We start from the raw sequence: 21,922 nt of genomic DNA on the forward strand, positions 1-21,922 counted from the left end.
ATTTCAGAACTGTCACTCCAGCTCAACAGTGACCTCTTCACCTCTACATCATGCAATATGACCTCACTGTGAATATAAAATATATTTGCAGCACCATGTGCCCCGGGGGGTAAGTTAAATGTCTGAATGTAGATGCATGTTGGTTTTTATCATCTCATACATATTTTAAGCAACTATAAGGATTATTAATGTATTTTACATCTACAGATTGATAAAAATTCAGTTCCAATTTTACCATTGTTTGGACCGTGACATGTTTTAATAGTCATGTGATGTCTCGGCTTGTGGTTTAAATGACAAATCTGGAGTCATGCCCCATAAATCATTCAGACGTGGCAGTGATTGTTCCAAACTCTACTATAGCAAACAAATGGGGTGTTGTTGAGAAGTGCTTGAGTCACACGCGTTTAACCTCTAACTGATGTGACAATCTCAATTTAACAAGAGGCCTGGATGAACTATAGCAATACACATATCGAATGTTAAGAATGAAGTCGCCCGCAGCTATAGTGCTTAAACTTGAACATTGGCCACAAGGGCAAACGGTCTGACTCTGGGAGGTTTGGCCAGCCGGATCAATAGTTGAGACGTCAAACTGAATTGAGGTCAGTCTTTGTGCATACGAGGTCTTTCATTTTTGGCTCACTGTCAGGAAGGCAGCTGCTGAAGCGGAGCTCCTGCCCTGTGGCTGTTTTAAGGAGCACACAAAGCCATACTGGAGAAATTTGGGACAATTGCTTATCAGGAGTGCTGAAATCAAAACCCCATTTGCTTAGGAGTTTTTCATTTGAAAATGAAATCAATTTCGTTTTCCAAAGCACCCTTCCTGGAAGCAATCCCAATCCCATAAAACTAATGACTGTGACTAAAAGAAATTCTTCCAGCACAGTCACTGGGACCAAAACTTCCTCAGCATTTTAACAAAGTCGTCTACCCTTTCTGTAGCTGTTATAAATCCTTAAAGAGGGCCTGACGAGGATATATGGCAATGGCATCAATATTGATGTGGGAGAAAGTCCCTCCAAAAACCCAGTTAAGCCACAGGGCATCAATATTAATGGCGTTGCATTGCCTCCCAATTGCCCCAGGTCAACTCTCAAATAGTGATTACCAAAGTGCAAGAGTTTCATTATTACACACCCTAAATAAAGATAAGCATAATCTTCTATTTAGAGACTTGTAAATCTCCCTCCGAACTTTAATTTTTTATATTCTCAAATGGGGATACAAGAGTGCTCCGTATGTTTCTCATTCTCTTATTTATGTAATATGTGAATTATTCAAAACTATGAAAGCCTATATTATAGATTTTTATTTGCCTGTGAGAACTAGGCAGCTATTAAAGGAACAGTTCACCCAAACATTCACAGAGAAGGCTTAAGTCTAGTCCCAGATCTCAAGATGCACACCAATAATGTCTTTCTGGCACATTTTTTAAAAGTTACTAATTTAACTAAAGCCTAATCCTGGTTTAATCTAATGTGAATTATCAGTTCATATCAGCGATTTGACATCAATGATGTCTGTTCTTCACACACACTTAATTTACATTTCTTAACTTCTCATTTTGTGTTCCACAGAAGAAAGAAAGTCATACGAGTTTGGAACGACATGAGAGTAAGTAAATGACTTCTCATTTTTGGTTGAATGTTATTATTTTAAGTTGCATATATTTTAGGTTATTGCTGTGCCATATAATACAAAATAGAGTTTGAAATAGCCTGCATATTTTTTTATATATGTCGGTAAGATCTTATGCTCACCAAGACTACATTTATTTGATAAAAAATAGAGTAATATCGTGAAATGTTATTACAAATTAAAATATCTGTTTTTTGTTTGAATATATTTTCAAATGTAATTTATTCCTGTGATGCAAAGCTGAATTTTCTGCATCATTACTTCAGTGTCACATGATCCGTCAGAAATCATAATATGCTAATTTGGTGCTCACAAAATATTTCTTATTTATATTATTAGTATTAATGTTGAAAACAGTTTAGCTGTTTAATATGTTTGTGGATTTTCTTTTTTGCAGGATTCTTTGATGAATAAGAACATTTATTCACTGAAAATAAAATAATAGAGTTTCTTGAAAGGCACCATTTTCTGTTCATCCATTAGCTCAGTTGTTTATTTCTCTAGTTCACGAGGGCTCTATGAGTCACGTACTGAACTGATGCCCAGTGACACGCATTGCGTTAAAAGTTCACTGATTCTAGACAATTCTATAGGAGTGGACAGTGCGATTAAAGCGTCCCGGATTCACAGGATTTTTCTTGGCTACATGTTTGCAGGCAGATTTCCCCGGGGGTTTCTTCTTCCTGTTTCATTATGATTTCCATACTCCACATTAATGATATCATACTCTCACTGTTGCCGACCCCTCTGCTGGAGCACAGATATGATTACAGTGATGCAGTTTCTGGGTCAGTAAGTTAAATATTTCAGATGGTTTATTTTTAGGCACGTCTGTTTCCACTTTGTGCGTGCTCTCCCCCTGTTTTGCTTCCCCTCAGTCTCTCTCTCCACCCCTCCTTTCTGGCTGTCTTGGCTTTGGGCACCATTTGACCTAGAAAGTCATCATCACATGGCCTAAAGGCCTGTCAATGTTACCCAGAATCGGTATGTGCCATTAGCAGAAAGCTGAGTGGTGTGGTGAAGTTATAAGCATTTTCCATCTTAGTCCATAAGTCCTAATTTGTGCATTAAAATGCTTCTATTTGTCTTTTTTAATACGTTTTTTTTTATTACATAACACATTATTAGCATAATTTAAAAAGTCGAACTGAAAAATTCATGAATTTCATAATTTATTAATATTTGACGTGTCCCCTTTTTGCTTTGATGACAGCAGCACTCGAGCTGACGTGAACAAAAGCTGATGATCCGTGTACAAAGAGTTAATATGACCACACATATTTTCTTATTTTTGATTAGAAACCTAAAAAACATTGCAGAAAATTATATTTTATTAAAGGTGCAATAGGTGATTCTCTACAGAAAAATATTTTGCTATGCTGGCATCCCGATAGCAATCACTATGTTAAGCGATCTAAATATATTCTTATAAATATTTATCATCTGTGGAAGGCGTACGATAAAATGTTCATTTGAAATGATACGATGTCCTGCCTGTCTGTCAACGCAGACATCATGTTTCACGTACACTATATGTTCTAAAATCGCATACGTATGAATAAAGCTGAAATACAGTGCATTCATTCCTTTATGTCAACAGGTCAACTTCTGAACTGGAGTCACTTGACAATCACATACTTATGTATGCAAACTAGAGCTTCTGTTTCTCCCCTCACTGTACTGTGAAGTTTTCTCACCAGTGAATGACACATGATATAATCCAATAACGTTGTCTCTGGTCGTCTCGTTTCTGGTCTGTGCGCGTTCACGTGTTTTGGAGGAGGTGTGGATTTGGACGGGGATTTGCAGGGAGGGTGGGATCGTATGCTCTCAATGCTAGCAGGCTAAAGTTAGCATTTCCCAGATCACCTATTGCACCTTTAATATTAAACACTAATTATACATTAATACATTTAAATTATGTATGTTACAGACATTAGCTAAATTACTATTCAATTGTATATGAAATAAATATGGTAAATATAAATAAATTGTTCGAATAAATTATTACTAAATTATTTAATTATTATACTAGTAATACTAAAAGGCAACTGGTTTCTTTGTATTAAATTTATATAAAATAAATTATCTAAATTATTATTGAATTTCATATTAAATAAACCTTGTAACTATAAATAAAAAATATTTTATTATTATGTTCATATAAATTAAGTAAATTATTTTTAAATATTCATTTAGTTTTACTATATACTAATTAAAATAAACACTAATATTAGGTTCTTTGTTTCAAATTTATATAAAATAAATTATTATTAAATTTAGGTTTAGTAAATCTAAACAATTTAGTAACAAATTAGTATTTATTTTAAAATAAATGTAGTGCTAATAGTAATACCAATTAAAATAAATACTAATAGCCTACTGGTTTCCTTGTTTTAAATTTATATAAAAAATTATAAAAAATATTATTACATTTTATAATAATTATTTGTATTTCAAACATGTTTTAGTTTTAGTACTAAATCTAAATAATGTTTTACTAAATTAGTATTTATTTAATAATACTATTAAATAACTACTGGCCAACTAGTTTCTTTGTTATGAATAATGTATATTATTGAATAAATTATGTCAAAATATTTCTTTGTTTTACATTTTTCAAAATCTTAAATCTTTCTACTTAAATTAGGTTTTGAATCACAGACTTCCAGTGGACTTAACTGGTAGGGAATGTAAAGAACTTAGTAAATTATGGTTGTTTGAGTTTTACTTAACCTTTGCTGAGTTTTGCATGCACAGATTGTGTACAGACTTGTACTCCACTGACAAACTGTATATGCCCTTTGCAGAGCTGCACATTGATTCCTGATCTCTGTATGAACTCCTCTGCAGTGACACCAGTACTGATGGATCTACTACATTAGATCACAGTCAAATTCTATCGAGTCATTCGGTACAGTAAGGGCAGGCTAATTGTTGCAGGGATGCTATGCCATTGAACTGTTAACAGAAAGGGAACGAGTTGAGATGAGATACAGCGTTCAGTCCCCGTGGCCTTTAGGCAAATTTCCTATCATGTGGTCTCCACACTTCACTCTGACAATTGATCACATCTGCCACTATATGCAGTGTTAGCCTGAGCAGTTAGTATCTTAATATGTTTGCTTAACCGATTTTTAAAGGAATAGTTCACCCAAAGCAAGAGGATTATGGGATATAAAAAAAAGAAAACTCCATAAAACAGTCCATATGACTATTTTCAGTCAGCTACAACACAGAGAAACCAATAACATTTGGTGGTAATCACTATTTTGATGTACCAATGAACCATTTTTTAATTTGCAAACACAAATGAAATTTTAAAGGTTTGGTGTATAACAAGTAAAATTTTGATCTACTCCTTAGTTATTGTATACGACTTCAAAGCTACCTTTATACAACATTCTGACAACTTTTATGGTCTTTTTTTTTTGGAGATTTATGATAATATTCAATAAAACTGTCAAAAAACATTCTTTAAAGTGCCTCTCTAATTCTTTTTCGAATATTACCTTTCATGCAATGTGTAATAGCTGTTTGTGAATATAAAAGGTCTGCAAAGTTTTGAAGAAGTGCACAAAATACAAAGTTATTGTCTCCCAAAAAAAAGTATAAATTCTGAACTGCTGAAAGGAGTAGTCGACTCCGAAAGGAGTTTATGTAGACTATGTAGTTTTGTTATTTGCATAATGTCAGCCTATGGTCTTCATTGGCTGCCCGTAAACAATGTTTACTTTGACCCGCCCTCAAACACTGTCGTTGTAGCCTGGAAGATTTTGGTTCATGTTGTCGACATGTCAAGAAGATGCGGTTTTATGCACTGCGAATCCACTTTGAATGCACTTCTAAAAGATGAGGACTGGAACCATCACAACAGACTGGGCCATCTGACCAATCAGAGCAGAGTAGCTCTCGGAAAGGAGGGGTTTAGAGAGACCGAATCTTCGAACAAACCGTTTTCAGACTCTTTAGTCCCGTGTACACCTGGTATTAAGATGTGTTTTGGTTGATCGGATCACAATTGGACGACGCTAAATACAGATGTAAAAGGGTCTATAATGTTTAGATCTTGTCCACTTTCGACCACTTCCAGAGGTAGTAACAAATTAGACTGGATTGCTTTCGTAGTGTAAACGCTCATGTGGTCGAAAACATCCCAACAGCCTCAAAAGACACCTTCTCTCTGGCTACTGACCTAATGCGTAAACATTATGGGAAGCACACAAGCCAGGCGGGATTTTTGTTGGCTTAAGACCCAAGTTAGGTTTGACGATGAACACGCACTTAAGTTGTCTTCTGGCTGTCAGAGCAAAACATTTTTGTCCATTAAATTGAAAGATCTGAAAAATATATTATTTTTTTTACCTGCCCTCAAAGAAATTAGGACAGAAGTGGTTGAAAGTGGACAAAAGAGACGGATTAAAACATCAGATGTAAACAGGAATGTGTCTCCCTCTTCTACTTGTGATCCGATCGACCAAAACGCATTAATACCAAGAGTAAACAGGGGCTTTGAGAAATGAAAAAAAATTTTTTTTTCATAATTATGGCATTTGATTATGGCTTACAGCTTATGAAAACCCCAAATTCTAAATTAGAATATTGTGAAAAGGTTTTCATACCTGTAAGCCATAATCTCAAAATTATAACAAATAAAGGCTTGAAATATCTCACTTTGCATGTAATGAGTCTATATAATATATTAGTTTCACCTTTTAAGTTGAATTACTGAAATAAATGAACTTTTGCACGATATTAAAAATGTTCGTGTAAATTAAAGTGCTTTTTGACCTTGGAGGCATGTCACCCTATTGCATGTGTTTGAAATTACATTAGGGTGACTACTAGTAATGACTAAAGAAGTAAATTTTTATGTGACCTATTTTATTAAGATACTATTATGTGTTGATAACTTGTTTTAAAATTTCCCATAAGGGCCTCACATGATCCATTTAAATCGCTTCGTCTTGATAACTCGCTCTCAAATACGTTATTAATTTGATGTGTTTTGCACATTTGTAGCATGCAGTTTAACACCAGAGAGAATCGAGGGGCCCGTCTGCTCGTCATAAATTACACATGCACTGAATTCATTAGTCTGTGTACTGTTTTGTCTTGTGCCCTCAGCATTTTTCATCGCAGACACGCAGCGATTCCAAGCCGGTGCCACAGAGGGTCATTGTGTCTCTGCCAGCCTCTCACAGAAGCCCCATCCAACTTCTCACCTGCAGCATTATGCTCTGTGGATCTCACTCAAGGGTAATTGGGACCTCGCATTCTGGGACCAGCTCTGCCTTTGTTCCCCTGGTCGGATGCACTGACCCGGATGTGTGAGGTCGCAGTCATGTTAATTGGCGCGGGGTGTTGCAGCTGCATGATTCTCCGTGTTTTTCCATGAGTCTGTGTGTGTGGAAATTGCTCATCGGAGTGAATAAATCTGTTTCCAAAGGACAGCAAAACACTATTAGAAACAAACACATGCTGATTTCACACATTTAAAACATATTTATGAGCAATTACTTTTTGATAGCGGCATCAGTTGTATCTATGTTGAGTGAAAGGTTTCTCCATCATCCTCTTGGAGAGTAAAACACAGACCTTCAGGCCGTTCGAGGGCTCCCCCACCTGTCCATCTGTCATTACTCTCAGTGGATCTGCAGTCAGCCGGCTCTGTTCCGGACAGGAATAGAACAGCTGTCCCGGCGGACTCTGACCGGTCCCGCAGCACCTGTTCTGACCTCAGGGACAGTTGTCTCTCCATTTGTTTGTTTTTTTGCTATGGCAAGGTGTCCTTGGCTCTTAGCTGCCCTGCAATACAGTAAGAACATAATGATTTTTATGGCCAATATGATCTGCGTAATGTGTTTTCTCATATGCACATTCTCATATGCACAGGCTTTCAAGAAACTATTCAGATATTTACTTTATTCAACACTAAACAGCATTCTTGACCCATTTTATTTCTATATAATATTATATATTTCTATTTACAGGAAATTCAACACCTGCATAGTATGGAAATGAAATTGCATAGCAAAGCCCTCGCATCCACAGGCACACCATTGTAGTGGTGAGTTTTGCACAGGTAAACACCACTGGCTGTTAGTACATTTGGTACTTTTTTCTTCTTCTAAATTTAGTTGCAAAACAGGTGAAGCAATTTTATTATCACTATTTATGACACTAGTGGAACTTCACCAGCTATTTTACAGTAATATATTTTGAACTAATATATATTTATTATATAATGTATTTTATTATTTTTTTCAAATATTGTTTTCATTGTAATTTAAATTTTGTTTGCTTGTAAATGGTTTTTCTTTCTTTTTTTGTTTTTCTTTTGAAGTTGACCGAAATAAACTAACTAACTAACTATGCAGTTATACATTGTATGAATAACATCGAGGCATGTTAATGTGTACAGTCTTGAAAAAACAAACAAACATGTAAATATCAGGGAATTTCAAGGTAAATTCCAGGTAATCTTAAAAGCTTTTAATGTACTTACAATGTATGAAAGTAATGTAAGGTAACTACATGGGTTAGGGGTAAGTTTATGGGTAGGTTATAGTACCTAGAGTTATTACCCAGTTAGTGTAATTATTACATGCATACGTACATGCGAAACAGGACTGTGAAATAAAGTGCTATGGAAATTGCTATTTAGAAAAAAAAAATCTAAAGTAGTTATTTTTCTAGTTTTTGTTTATAGTGTTCTAACTTCTATAAAATGGGATAATTTGTCAAATCAATAATTTGTGTTGGGTGATCATTATATTATTAAATAATGATGACATTTATTCAAAACACACTACAATTTGAAAGTTTGGGGCATTTAAGTTTTTTTCTAAGAAATTAATTATTTTATTCAGCAATGCATTAAATTGATCAAAAGTGAGACTAAAGACTTTTATAATGTTACAAAAGATTCCCATTTCAAATAGCCTAAATGCTGTTCTTTTAAACGTTCAATTCATCAGAGAATCCTGAAAAAAAGTATGATGGTTTCTACAAAAATATTAAGCAGCACAACTGTTTTCCACATTAATAATAATAAGAAATGTTTCTTGAGCATCAAATCTGCATATTAGCATGATTTCTGAAGGATCATGTGACACTAAAGACTGGAGACTAGATTAATGATGCTGAAAATTCAGTTTTGATATCACAGGAATAGATGACAAGTTATTTTAATTTGTAATAATATCCCACAGTATTACTGTTTTTATTTGTTACAATTAAATGTTTTATCAAATAAATGCAGCCTTGCATACTAAGCATGTTTTTCAAAAACATAAAAAATATTACTGACCCCAAACTTTTGAACAGTAGTGTATATATTTTAAAGTTTGTTTTGTTGATATTCATATTTATACTATGAAAATAATTGCAAAACAAATAATCAATGAATAATTTTTTAATCTAATTTTTTTAATGAGGCAAAGGTCAGGTAATGCGCTTTCTACGTCTATCACGCTGTCAGTTCTCTCGTAGTCAAGTACATATACATTTCCTATAGGTTCAGATCTCCATTCAGCCCCGTTTGACACCCTCCGGCTCACATTTGCCCCACTTCACAACACAATGCTGTTGTAAATGGGACTCTTAAAAGTAATTCAGCTTTCATCTCGGAAAGTCGAGTTTGCACTGCCTAGCGTCGCTGTATCCCCTCCCTTGTGACATTTGCAACAGAATGCCAAACAGAGACAGGAATGGTATGTTCGACACTGACCCGTCCATGACCCCTGCACCGCATTTTGCAATCGCCCCGCTGGGCGTGTCGTGTTATGATAGTTACAGCGCTGTTGCGTATGTGCTTGCTACAGCGCTAGTTTCTAGTGTGCATACACTATTGTATAGTGTGTCAAGGAAATTCAAAGCAATGCATCTATCTGGATGCCACGCGCGTCCACACCTAAAATAAGCGGCTATTGTTCATTTTCAGCTCTGCCGTTTTGCGTATGGCTGTGTCGAAGGTGTGAGAAAGCGAAAAATGTGTGTACATACACAGGGGTGAAGAGTGCAAGATGTGCGTATTAAGTGCTGGTGTGTCGGTCTCAGGGTTGGCTGCCCCTGTTTGTAGCTCCCAGGGAGATCTGTGACCGACGCTCTTCAAGTTGAAGGTTCATCCTCAGTTCACAGGAAGGTTCACCCAGCGGTCAACAGGCTATTCTGTATACCAGGGCACTCTCGCTCTTTCTCACTCCATCTCTCCCTCCCTCTCTGGCCTTTTTCTCCCTATTTTCTAACAGTAAGCAACCAGGCAACACTAAATACTGTGTGTATTAAATACTGAATGGGTGGGGGGTGGGGGGGGGGGGTACCTACATTGTCAAAATACCAATAACGCGGCTTGTTTCAGGTGCTTTGTTCTGCTTGAGCTGAATGTTTGCCTTCACTGATGTATTATATGTATCATTTAAATGACAGAGCTTTTGAGCATATTGGTCTGGCATTGCTGTGCAATTTTTACAGTCCCTTTGTCTCTCACCAAAATGCAATGACCTATTTCAAAGGCTTGACTTACAAACAATGAACTGATACGTTTAAGCACGTCAGCTGCAGCCCCTTTCTTTCATATGATGAAAAGGGTGAATAAAACTCTTGATGCAATGAACAACAAATTAGAAAATCACATTAGTCCTCATTTCAATCTTGGACCTGAAACTGGGACACACAAACCTGAGTGAATGGCCAATGAACTGAGAAAATGTATTGGCCAAGAAATATTATTATTGTTGCTGTTATTATTCATAATTTATATAAAAAAAAATCATACTTGTTTAATATACTCTTTTACTATTTATATATATATTAACATAATTTGGACTCTTACATTCCTCTAAATATCTTGTGTTTTATGTTCTTACAGGTAAAAGACATGAGGGTGAGTAGATAATAATATAACTTTCATGAACTATACCTTTAATAGTGAATATACACTGACGTCCCATAAAATCCTATCCTATCATAAAATCGTGTGCAGAGGTTGTTTCGTTCAGATTTCTTACTATTCCGATTACTATTTTGACAAATAATTCCTTATGGCTATAATCTCAAAAAATGTGTGAGTTGGGCGTGAGTTGGTGGTGATGAAATGTTAATTGATCTGAACTGCTGACACAAAGGCTGAAGGTTCTGTCCCAAACAAGTGTGAGCCAGCAAACCAGAGGCTTATCACGATCACAGTCTTGCTCTCCCGGCACTGGCCTTTAGCACAGCACTTAACCTCAGGCCGCTCGAGGGGAGTGTCTCTGCAATTAGTGCACTGCGGATTGCTTTGAATGTAGAGTATCTGCTAGATGTCAAGTGACAAGTAAATATATATTATTATATTAATATATAATTAAAATGTTTTTGCTACTCTTGAGATGTGCTTTTCAAAGCTGAAGTGCTTTTAACTGGTGTATTAAACGGCATGCAAATAAAGGCGCAGGGTAGGTGATTAGTTCCAGAAACATTTTTTGTTATGCTGGTTGAAAGTCTCTTCACATCCTGATAGCAATCACTAAGTTACGTGGTCTAAATGTATTTATATGTATATATATTTTCTGTGGATGGCATAGGACCATAAAATGTTTGTCCAATCATTGAATTCGGTCCGAATGCAATGATACGATGTCTTATTTTCCTGTCAATGTATGTATTTCCATACCTCCTCGCACCTGCTCGCGCAGACATCACACGTCATCAGAGCGTTTCATGTTATGTTAGTTAGACAGACGACATTCATAATTGTGACTCCACAGTCTGTTTACAATGTCTCCCATTGTAACAGATGTCTACATCTACCAATGTCTTTGTACAGTAGGTCTATAGATATAATTACTGTAGTAATTGCTATATTGGAATTACCCAATATAAGATGCCCCTTTTTTACATTTGAGGAACTCTTTACACATCCCTGTATACACTGGATTGATTTTAACTTAAATGTATTTGGGATGTGCACTTCTAGGAAAATACAAGTATCGGCAGATACTAGGCCTACATATTCAATGACTCTGATCGGGGGCACAAAAAACTTGATCGCTACATCCCTAGTTATTTAAAAGTAATATTTCACAAAATAATTATTTTAACTGTATTTTTAATCAAATAAAATGCAGCCTAGTGTCATAAGACACTTCTTTCAAAAACATTTAATAGAACTAACCCGAAACATTTGAACAGTTGTTTTGTTAACATTCAGTAAGTAGTTTAGTAGTAGTTGAATTTTTTGTGTTACCTAATTTCTGTGTGTGTGTGTGTGTGTGTGTGTGTGTGTGTGTTTGTGTATATATATATATATGTGTGTGCGCGTGTCTGTGTATATACATATACAAGTATAAATATGTGTACAGTACAGTATACATATATACATATATATATATATATAATATATACAGTATATATACACACAGACAGACATACTGTATATAAATATAATAATACATATATGCACACACATATATTATGTAATCACAAATGTTTATGTTAGATGCGATTCATTGATTTGACAGTTAGTAAGATGCTGAAAATAAGTGGGGGGTTTTTGACTTATTTTGATTGAGCACCAAATTGGATGCAAAGAAATCTCAGAAGTGTTTTTTTTTTTTTTTGCTCTGGCAAAAAATATCCAGTCTATACCAGAAAACCAAAATTGGTTGACAGTGTAAATACTGTGGCAGTATATGAATGTTAACGCTTCAAGTTGACTGTAATGCATCAGAAATGTCTTTGAATAGCAGACTGCGCTGCTGGCCCTCTGCCTGACTGTCTTCATGTATTGCTGAGTTTTATTTTGCGTGCAAGATCGAAGCTCTTCTTTATGGCTTGAGTGCGACCTTTGTCAACCCCTGTGAATTAGCTAGAAGCGTATCAGCTGCGCCGGCCTTTTTCTCCACCGTCCTATTAGCTGAGTAAAGCAAAGCGGGGGTCACCTTTAAGTAACCTTATCTTGTAATTGGGTTCAAGGTTAAGTGACCTGGGAGCGGAGAGGTCCAGGGTTAAGGTTGGGGTGACAGGGAGAGAGGCAGCATTTAATCACAAATGGGGGAAGAAATCAAGGACCAGATTCAACTGTCTGGGTCAGACCTCCGTGCGATCTGACCGTGGGGGTGAAGGGAAGCTGTCGAGCAGCCCATATTCAAGCCAAGGTCCTCAAAGCTTTTAACCTTAGCGCAAATCGATACGGGTAGCGACGGGGCTAATATTTATCTTACAGATGGGAGTATTAAACGAGGGCTTTGCCAGACCTTCCTTTGACGGACCGGTAGCATCCCGAAGCTCCTCTAATTGAAATGTATGCGGGAAAACGGGCGATGAATGAAAAACAGCCCTGACAGCTTTTCGCTCCAGCGACTGCCCCACATTAGCTGCCCGCGAGGAGATGAATGACCAGCGGCGCGCGGGTTCAGCCGGAGCGACCCATAGACCCGTCCACAGCCAAGGGCAAGGAAGTTGGCCAGATTAAAGAGCTTGTAAATAACGAGTGATAAACATCTGCCTTATAAGATCGTCCGCCCACGTGGGCCTTCATCTAGAGTTTTTCTTTTGCCCATCGACCGCTTACAGTCTCTTGGATAAGCTATACAGTTTTACTGAAGAAGAAAAATACATAAATGTATAATTCTTCATATTGTAATCCTTTTTTCCATGATCCTTTGTTTTAAAATTACTGTTATGTACTAGGCAATATATAGAACATTTTTAAATTAAATTTTTATTACAATTTAAAATTAAATTTTTATTACAATTTAAAATTTAATTTTTATTACAATTTAAAATTAAATTTTTATTACAATTTAAAATTAAATTTTAAATTGTGCAGATCTTAATGTGATATAAGTAGGGTTTTAAAAAAAATATGATCTCTGGTTTAAATCTCATTAGCAAAAGTCTGATTCCTGCATGTATTCGTTCTTACAAATGTTTTCAACAACTTTTATGCATCATAACAATACACACAGTTGTACAATATACATATAGGTAAGTTAATACTGTTTTTTATGATTATGTATGGTTTTATCACTATGATTAATAATTGAACAGCCTATTTTTGGCCTTTAATAATTGTCAGTTTGATCAATTAACAAAAGCATAATATAATCAAATATAAGAATAAAAGTTTGAATATTTTAGTGAATTTTAAGTCAATTTGAACTTTTCTTTGATTTTCAGCAAATGTGTGTGTCTCAACATGAAATACATATAACAACATTATATTCCAATGTCGATCGACTGACTGGTTCTAGTGACTATTTAATGGAAAACAGCCAATGGATACAGTGCCTTGATTATTTAGCATTTTTACATATTTTAGTTTGCATTAAACAGCAATAATGTTGGTTTGGTCAAAAGCAATACTGATTTTAAAGAAAATGTACAATATACATGTGTTTGTTGCACGTAATGTCAAGTGTTGATATGCATGCATGATACTTCTGATGTCGCTCTGATGAAAGATGTGCTTACTTTGAGTATAAATACATGTGTTGATAGCTCTCTCATATAGCCGTTGCAAGGCATGCAAAACTGAATGCCAGCTAAGAGCTTTAAGAAAACACGTTATTGATTTTATTGAAATTCACACTATTCTAAAGACACATTCCCTCTGCGACAGCAGTCCTAAGTTAATGCATATCTGCAATGCATGTTTACTATGAAACAAAGTTATTGATTGTTGTGTTTAACACACATTTAATTGTAAACTCTATTATAGACCCTATAATCCCATAAACTTTTGAATAATTCAGAGATGCTATTATGTTTGTGCAAATGCAATACTTTCAATTATTCTGTCCTCTGACAATTTGCTTTAAACACCCTCTCCCTTCCCCTTCAATTTATTGGCTGCCATCTTTGACCCGAAGAGTGACCCCCATCTTAAAAACATTTCAATGCAGCCAACAAAATTAATCTGACAGATAAATCACACTCTTACGAATGCTTGTGGCGAGGAAGACAAGGTCAAAGTCACAGAGGGAATATAAAATTAAGCTAGAATCAGTGTAGCATTATAACATTTACTCCATATCTGAAGGTTAAAAAAAAAATGAAGAAACTGGTTTGCTGCCTGCTGTCTCTGCTCTGTTAATAGGCCAGGTCATTTTAGTACAGCTAGCAGCTGATCTGATTTGTATGACAAGTCAACCAATCGAGCATATTTTCAATGACCTCTGAACTCAAAGCTTTCCAGTTGGCTGCTTGGGGATGCCACCTTCACTTGACCCCTCACCCTACACAGTCATTCCTTGATCATGTGAGAAAACAGGGCCCACACAGCATGTCTAAAAGAGTCCGTGTTTATCTATATACCTGCTTCGATTCTTTAAAGTGCTGCAGTTATGCTTTTTTAAATTTTATTAAGATAAATACCTTTCCGCCAGTCTAAGTTTTTTAACAATTTGAAAAGATTTGTTCAAAATTTGAAAGATCAAAGTCCACGACAAATAAAGTTATTGTCTCCTAAAAGAAAGAATCGTTTCTGAACTCCCAAAATGAGCCGTCAGCAATTCCAGTCTCACTTGCATGAATCTATGTAGGTTTGTAACAAATGTGCATAATGCCCACGAACAACATTATTTGACCCATCCTCAAACACTGTAGTTGTAGCTGTACACGCTGCAAGCAGTAGACCAATTACAACAGACTAGCCCATCTGACCAATCATAGCACAGTAGGCTCTCAGAAAAGAGGGGTTTAGAGAGACTGAATCTTCGAACTAACCATTTTTTTCAGGCTCTTTGAGAAATGAGGTGATGCTGCAATGTGTATGATAAATTATAAAAATTAAAGTGCTTTTGATCTTGGACGTATGTAAACCTATTGTAGGAAAAATAGCATAATAGGGGCACTTAAATACATTCACTGTAAAAAAAAAAATCGGTGAAATCTATGGTAAAAATACGGCAGCTGTGGTTGCCAGAATGTTACCTTTAAAAATATATTAACAGCATTTTAGGCTTTACAGATTTAACTTAAATTAATAGTAGAAAAAAAATATTGCAACTTCTCACAATTCTGACATTTTTCTTGAAATTGCGAGTTTCCATCTTCACAATTCTGGCTTCTCTTCTCAGAATTGTGAGATGTAAACTTGCTTTTTTCACTGTAAATTATAAGATGACTTCTTTTTCATTTCCAAAAACTGCTAAAAGTATTCTACTGTAAAATTACATGAAATGTCCTGTTAAGATTTTTTATAGTTTTGCACCTTATCTAGTAAGGGAACTATCCATTGACCAATTAACCAATTTTTACCATAGCATTTTTACAGTCTTTAACCATTAAAATTGTTACCATTTTTTTTTTACAGTATATGCCCTTTATCTCCCATTTCATTTGCATTATTTATTTATCAGAGCATTATTTACAACAATGCTTAAATGCACTTGTGTTTAGAGGTCATATCTTTAGCTATCAACTTTGTCTGTTGACTAAGCCATCAAATGTTTTCAGAAAATTAGTAACACATGAACTAATATTCATTGTTTTAAGCTATTTTTGAGTCACTTTTGAAGCTTGACACCCCCAGTCCTTATTCATTGGTGAGTCACCGTTGGTGTTCCAGAAATTCACGCTGCTCTCGACACGAGGGACAGTAAATAATCTTAATTTTTAGTGAACTCTTCCAAGTCTTTAAGGTGATGTGGTGCGATTAGACGGACCTGTAGGCAGCTACTGTTCCGCAAACCAAAGAATATCCTCCTCATTTTACAGCTGGTGGGATTAAAGGGGCTTCCTGTCCCATGACTGACCTTAAAAGCCAATCCAGATGTCCTACAGCCCTCGAGACAAAGAACTCAGGTGACATATCTTATCTTGAGGGCACTTGAAGCTCCTCTTCTGAAGAGGCGGTTCTTTTAAGTGCTCCGTCATCCTGGCAAATGCCTTTTCAATTATTGCACACGAGTTTCTCCTTCGCTTGTCTGCAAACACCGTAATTGTTCAAGAGAGAGCATTATGCATTCAGGACTGCTTCAGAGGTTTTTTCTGGGGTTAAAAGTGACACATCTCTGAATATTAGATAAAGGAAAAGGCCACACAAATGGAACCTCAAAGAGCGGTTAATGCTCGTGAAGAGATTGGAGGATTAGGTGGTCCTCAGGGCCAGATTTTGTGCTGAGCTCATAGTATAGTTCTTAAGCCAGCAGAAGACTCACAAATGGAGGGTACAAAAGACCAGTATGTAGGAACAAATCTGCAGAATCTTTTTAGACATCTGATACACAACCGTTCCAAATTTTACGATTTTTTAAATGGTTTTGAAGTCTCTTATGCTGACCAAGGCTGCATTTGTTTGTGAAATATCATTATAATTTAAAATAATTTATTTCTGGGATCAAAGCAGGATTTTCAGCATCATTACTCCAGTCTAAAGTGTCACATGATCCTTTAGAAATCATTCTAATATGCGGATTTGCTGCTCAAGACGCATTTCTTATTATTATCAATGTTGAAAACAGTTGTGCTTGCTTGGGATGCATTTTTTCAGGATACTTTGGAGAATAGAAAGTTTAAAGGATTTATTTTAACAATATAACAAAGTAAAAGTCTTTACTGTCTGACACTTTTGATCAATTTGATCTGTCTTTGCTGAACAAAAGTATTCATTCCTTTCAAAACAAAAATCTCACTGACCCCAAACTTTTGAACTGTGCTTCCTAAATCATGTAAAATATCTACAAAAGTCTTTTTGAGGTTATTACCTAGATCATGGTTCTCGACTGACACACTTAAACATGCTAAAAGCAAATAATGAAATGCATTGATCTAACCATATTTTTGTTGAAACCATCAAATGCCATATGTTCAATTAAACTCTTAAATTCATGATATTAACATGGACATGCTGTGTGTTGTGCCCTTGTCCTTGAAACCCATAAAAAACTGCTCAAGGGAAAAGAAAACACAGCCCTGACTACATTAAATAAGGGTCCGATTGCAGTGAGGGTAAACATGATTGATGCTGACCAAGTTTTCTTTTTCAAAAGATTTTTGAAACCAAAAGTGTCTGTTTTACTGTTCAGTTCGTCATATTAATATTTTTCTTTATTTGATTATTTAAATGTTCTTGTACGCAGTTAATATTAAAGGGATAGTTCACCCAAAAATGAAAATTCTGTCATCATTTACTCACCCTCAAGTTGTTCCAAACCTGTACAAGTTTTTTTTTCCTGCTGAACACAAAAAATTATATTTTGAAGAATTTTGGTAACTACAGTTGACGGTAGCCGTTGACTTCCATAGTAGATATATTTTTTTCCTACTATGGAAGTCAATGGGTGCCATCAACAGTCTGGTTATTTTTGGATTTCGAACTATCTCTGTTTAACACATTTCAATGTTTAATTTTAAGAAGATCTTGTTTACTTTTGAAAAATATCAGTGCCGTTTAAGTTCGCCACTTTGGTCCTTAAGCAAAACAAGACACTGTAATAGTTAGATTTCCTCATCATTCCACATATTTATATTTTCCCTGGACCTTCAAATTCCCCTTGTTCAGTTCATAACATCGTTCCACTCTTCCATTTCTCCTCGCTTCTCTTCCTTTCTCGGTATAAGGTTGTCAGAGTTTTTTGGGATCCAGTGAGCTGTGAAATCGCACAAATTGCTGTTGCTTTACGTCTGGCCCGGTGACAGAAAGAGAAAGAGGAGGAGGAGAGAGAAGAGAGATTTTCTGCTCCAACACTTCTGAACCTTTCCTGCCCCCCTGTAATCACACACAGACACAGAAGCACACGCACAGCTGCAAAACTGCATCACCCATACCCCCCCCATCTCTAATCCACTCTCATCATACAAGACCCCCTCCCTCCCCACCCCCATTCCCACTCCACAACACCTCCACCACTTTGCTTCAGAATCCGGGTCACTTCACTGAACAACCACGCGAGGCCTCGAGAGTGATAAAACCTTCCGACATGCTATTGCATCCTCTGATAAAGCTAACACTTTCACCTACTACAATACACAAGTGTCACTAGCACTAACACTGGTGAAAGTGTAATGTTTCTCAGCCCAATGTTTGGCCAAACAATTGTAAATAATGAGGCATCTGTGTTTTGAAGCTATCAATCAAATCTGACATTATTTTTACTCACTCTCATGTTGTTCCAAAACGTATGATGTTCATTTTGAACACAAAATGAGAAAAGAATTTCTACTGTACAATGTAAGTGAAATTATGCTGCTGCGCTCCAAAAATGACATAAAACATAGCCTACTTAATAAAGAATAAAAATAAATAAAAAAAGATTTTAGAGCTTGACAGGGCCCTTTCTCATTTCCTTTCTAATCAAGTATATGGAAAGGATTATGTCAGAAATTCTGCTGAACTTTTCTCCAGAAAAAAAAGAAATGAGTAGCCTATAGTTTTGAAATGACATGAGGGTGAATTTCATATTTAACAACATCTTCCAAAACGTGCTTTAGTGTTCATGTGTGACTACCATATTGATGCATGTATATATATGGTGAGTATATATATATTCTTCAGGTACATTAGATTTCCTTCTGCCACAGTATCACAACAATGTATGTTGGCATAGAACCCACACTTGCAATGCATTTGCAAAGTATTTGCATATGTTGTCTGTTGGAGTGTGTGTCTGGTAAACATTCTGAAAGTAATCTGCTTTGACAGCTATGTTGGACGGTATTATCCACACACACACACACACACACACACACACACACACACACACACACACACACACACACACACACACACACACACACACACACACACACACACACACACACACACACGGCATAATACATTTTTGCGAAGGTGGGGGAATGAAGAGATCAAACCTGAAACAGTTGCATGTCCACGAGCTGGCCAGCTTTGTGTCCGCTGATGTTTAGTCAGATGTATACTTCCCTCTTGTGGTGGATTGCTGATACTACAATCTCAACTAGCAAAACTTTGAGTAGAAGAATGTCTGTAGCTTTGAGGTTTCAGTCCTTTTCAGGAATTTTTCTTAAAGATTGTGTAGAAGAACACCAGGGTACCATTGTAGGCTAGTGTTATAAGGTTTAAAGAGATCATTAATGTCCTCTGATTCGCGTCTTGACCGTTATAAACTCACTCTACTTTCGTGGCTTCAGTCTTCATTTGGTTTTTGAACTTAACTTTTCTCCTCACGAAACGCGGGAACATAGACGCCCAACGGTTTTTACTGTATTTCAAAGATTTATGACGTAAATAAAATATATATTTTTACTTTCTTCTTTGTGCCTTTATGCAATTCATTTAATTTAAAGCAGAAGTTGAACGAGCTGCCGTTGGAACTGGGAGGCGCTGTGATGATGACGACACAACACTTCTCAAGGCCTCTGACCAATGGAAGGAGAGATCAGTTATACACAACAAGTTATACAAAATTTATACAAAAAGTTATACAAAGTTATACAAGAATTCGATTTAGCCTATACTACTAACAGTGGCAATTTTTTTATGTCAGAAATGACGTTTCCACTAGTAAAAATATTAATTCTTGAAATTAGCAATGAGGTCATCACTCACAGAAACACGAATTATTGATTCTTTAAGAATTAAATCAACTAAAAACTATAGTTCTTGATATCTGTAATTGTATTTTCACTCGAAGATTTTAAAAAAGCTGCCATCCAAATTCAGTGATACCCAGAATTGATTTTTTTTACTGATCACACAAATCAGAAATACAATTAGGCCTATTACTAGTAAATATCATATTTTTTTATATCAATAATTACGTGGTTACAACAAGTGTAAATGTCTGTTCTTGATATCAACAATTGAATTGCTAGGCTAATAGTAAAAAAATAATATTTTTTTAATGAATAAAAGTCTAAACGACTTGCCATACTAATACACCATAGAAACGATGAAGTCGTGGAAATATAAGATTCCGTTCATTTGTTTGAATACTGCTGTTAAAGAAGCAACAGGTGGAACAAAAACAGAGCTGTTGGACATAAACAAAGAGCACGTGACTAGACTAAACCGCACAGGCTAGGCTACTTTTCGTGTTGCCTATTACTATTACTATTACTATTACTACTAGAGTTAAAACTATTACTTTTAACTCTTTGATTGTGTAGGAATCCGTAATCTTCTGCTACAGATAACATTCAATGTGTTCACGTGCTTTTTCTTCTTCAGGTCCCGGAAAAACAAATGACGAAACTAAAGACAAAGTTTAAGATTTACATGAATATGAAGAAACGTAGGACTACCTGGAACAGCGTCATAAAAATAGGTAATCAATAAAAAAAAATTCTGCTACAATGATTTCCTCTTCCCATGATCTGAAGTAAACTGTCAAGAGAGTTAGTGCACTCTTCCGTTCGTTCAGGGTTCGTTAAAGTGTAACCTCAAGAATAAGTTTTCCTTTGTTACTTGGCATGGTAATATCTGTCCTGTAAAATTTAACACTGGAAAGTAAAATAAAACCTGTACACATGAGCTCTGCACTTGTTTTGGGAAGTATTTGACAAAGATGGATTTTGCAGGTTGGTTGATTTTATTTTCCATTGACTGTGGAAGCATGTGAGGACAAAGCTAATCAAACAGCTGATCTTTAAGTAATCTAACAAAAAGGAAAACAAAATACATGATCTTTGCTACCTCCTCCCTATCTAAATCCAAGATGAGAAAGAAGGAAGTCACAGAAATCCTACAGCACCATGGACAGTACCCACAACTCCATGATCCGTCAGACATTTCCCTTTCTGTCACATGCCTGAAATGTATTTATACTGTATGAGTTAGTGCTAAAAATGTCTTGAAATGGCTCCTCTGTTTGAATAATAATCTTTACATTCGGCCTCAAAGCAATGAATGGGTGATATCATGAAAAAGCACATTTTCCTTGATCTTTTTCCATTAAAGTTTTGGTGTATGTAATGAAAAAGAAATGTATAGCTTTTTTTTAAAACACCAATAAAACATACTATTACTCCAGTTTCTAAGTATTTTACTTACATAACCAACCGTGTGGCAATTTTATTCAATTTACAGCTATCTACTTATATTTTGCAATCACAACCTACAATAACTTAGACGCATGCAATTGAGACAATAACTGCACACATACAGTGGACAAGACTTTATTAGGCATTTCATAGTAGCTACTGTACGTCATGTAATTTCTATAAAATATAGAATTCTATAGAATTCTATCTATTCTATAGAATATAGAATAAAAATATAAATTTTAACTCAGAATTATGTTGACAGTATTAAAAAAAATACTGTACATTTTACACATCTCTATGATTATTATAATGTTGTTGAATATAAGTTCCA

The sequence above is a fragment of the Phoxinus phoxinus genome (assembly GCF_949152265.1).
Source record: "Phoxinus phoxinus genome assembly, chromosome: 10".
Lineage (NCBI taxonomy): Eukaryota > Metazoa > Chordata > Actinopteri > Cypriniformes > Leuciscidae > Phoxinus > Phoxinus phoxinus.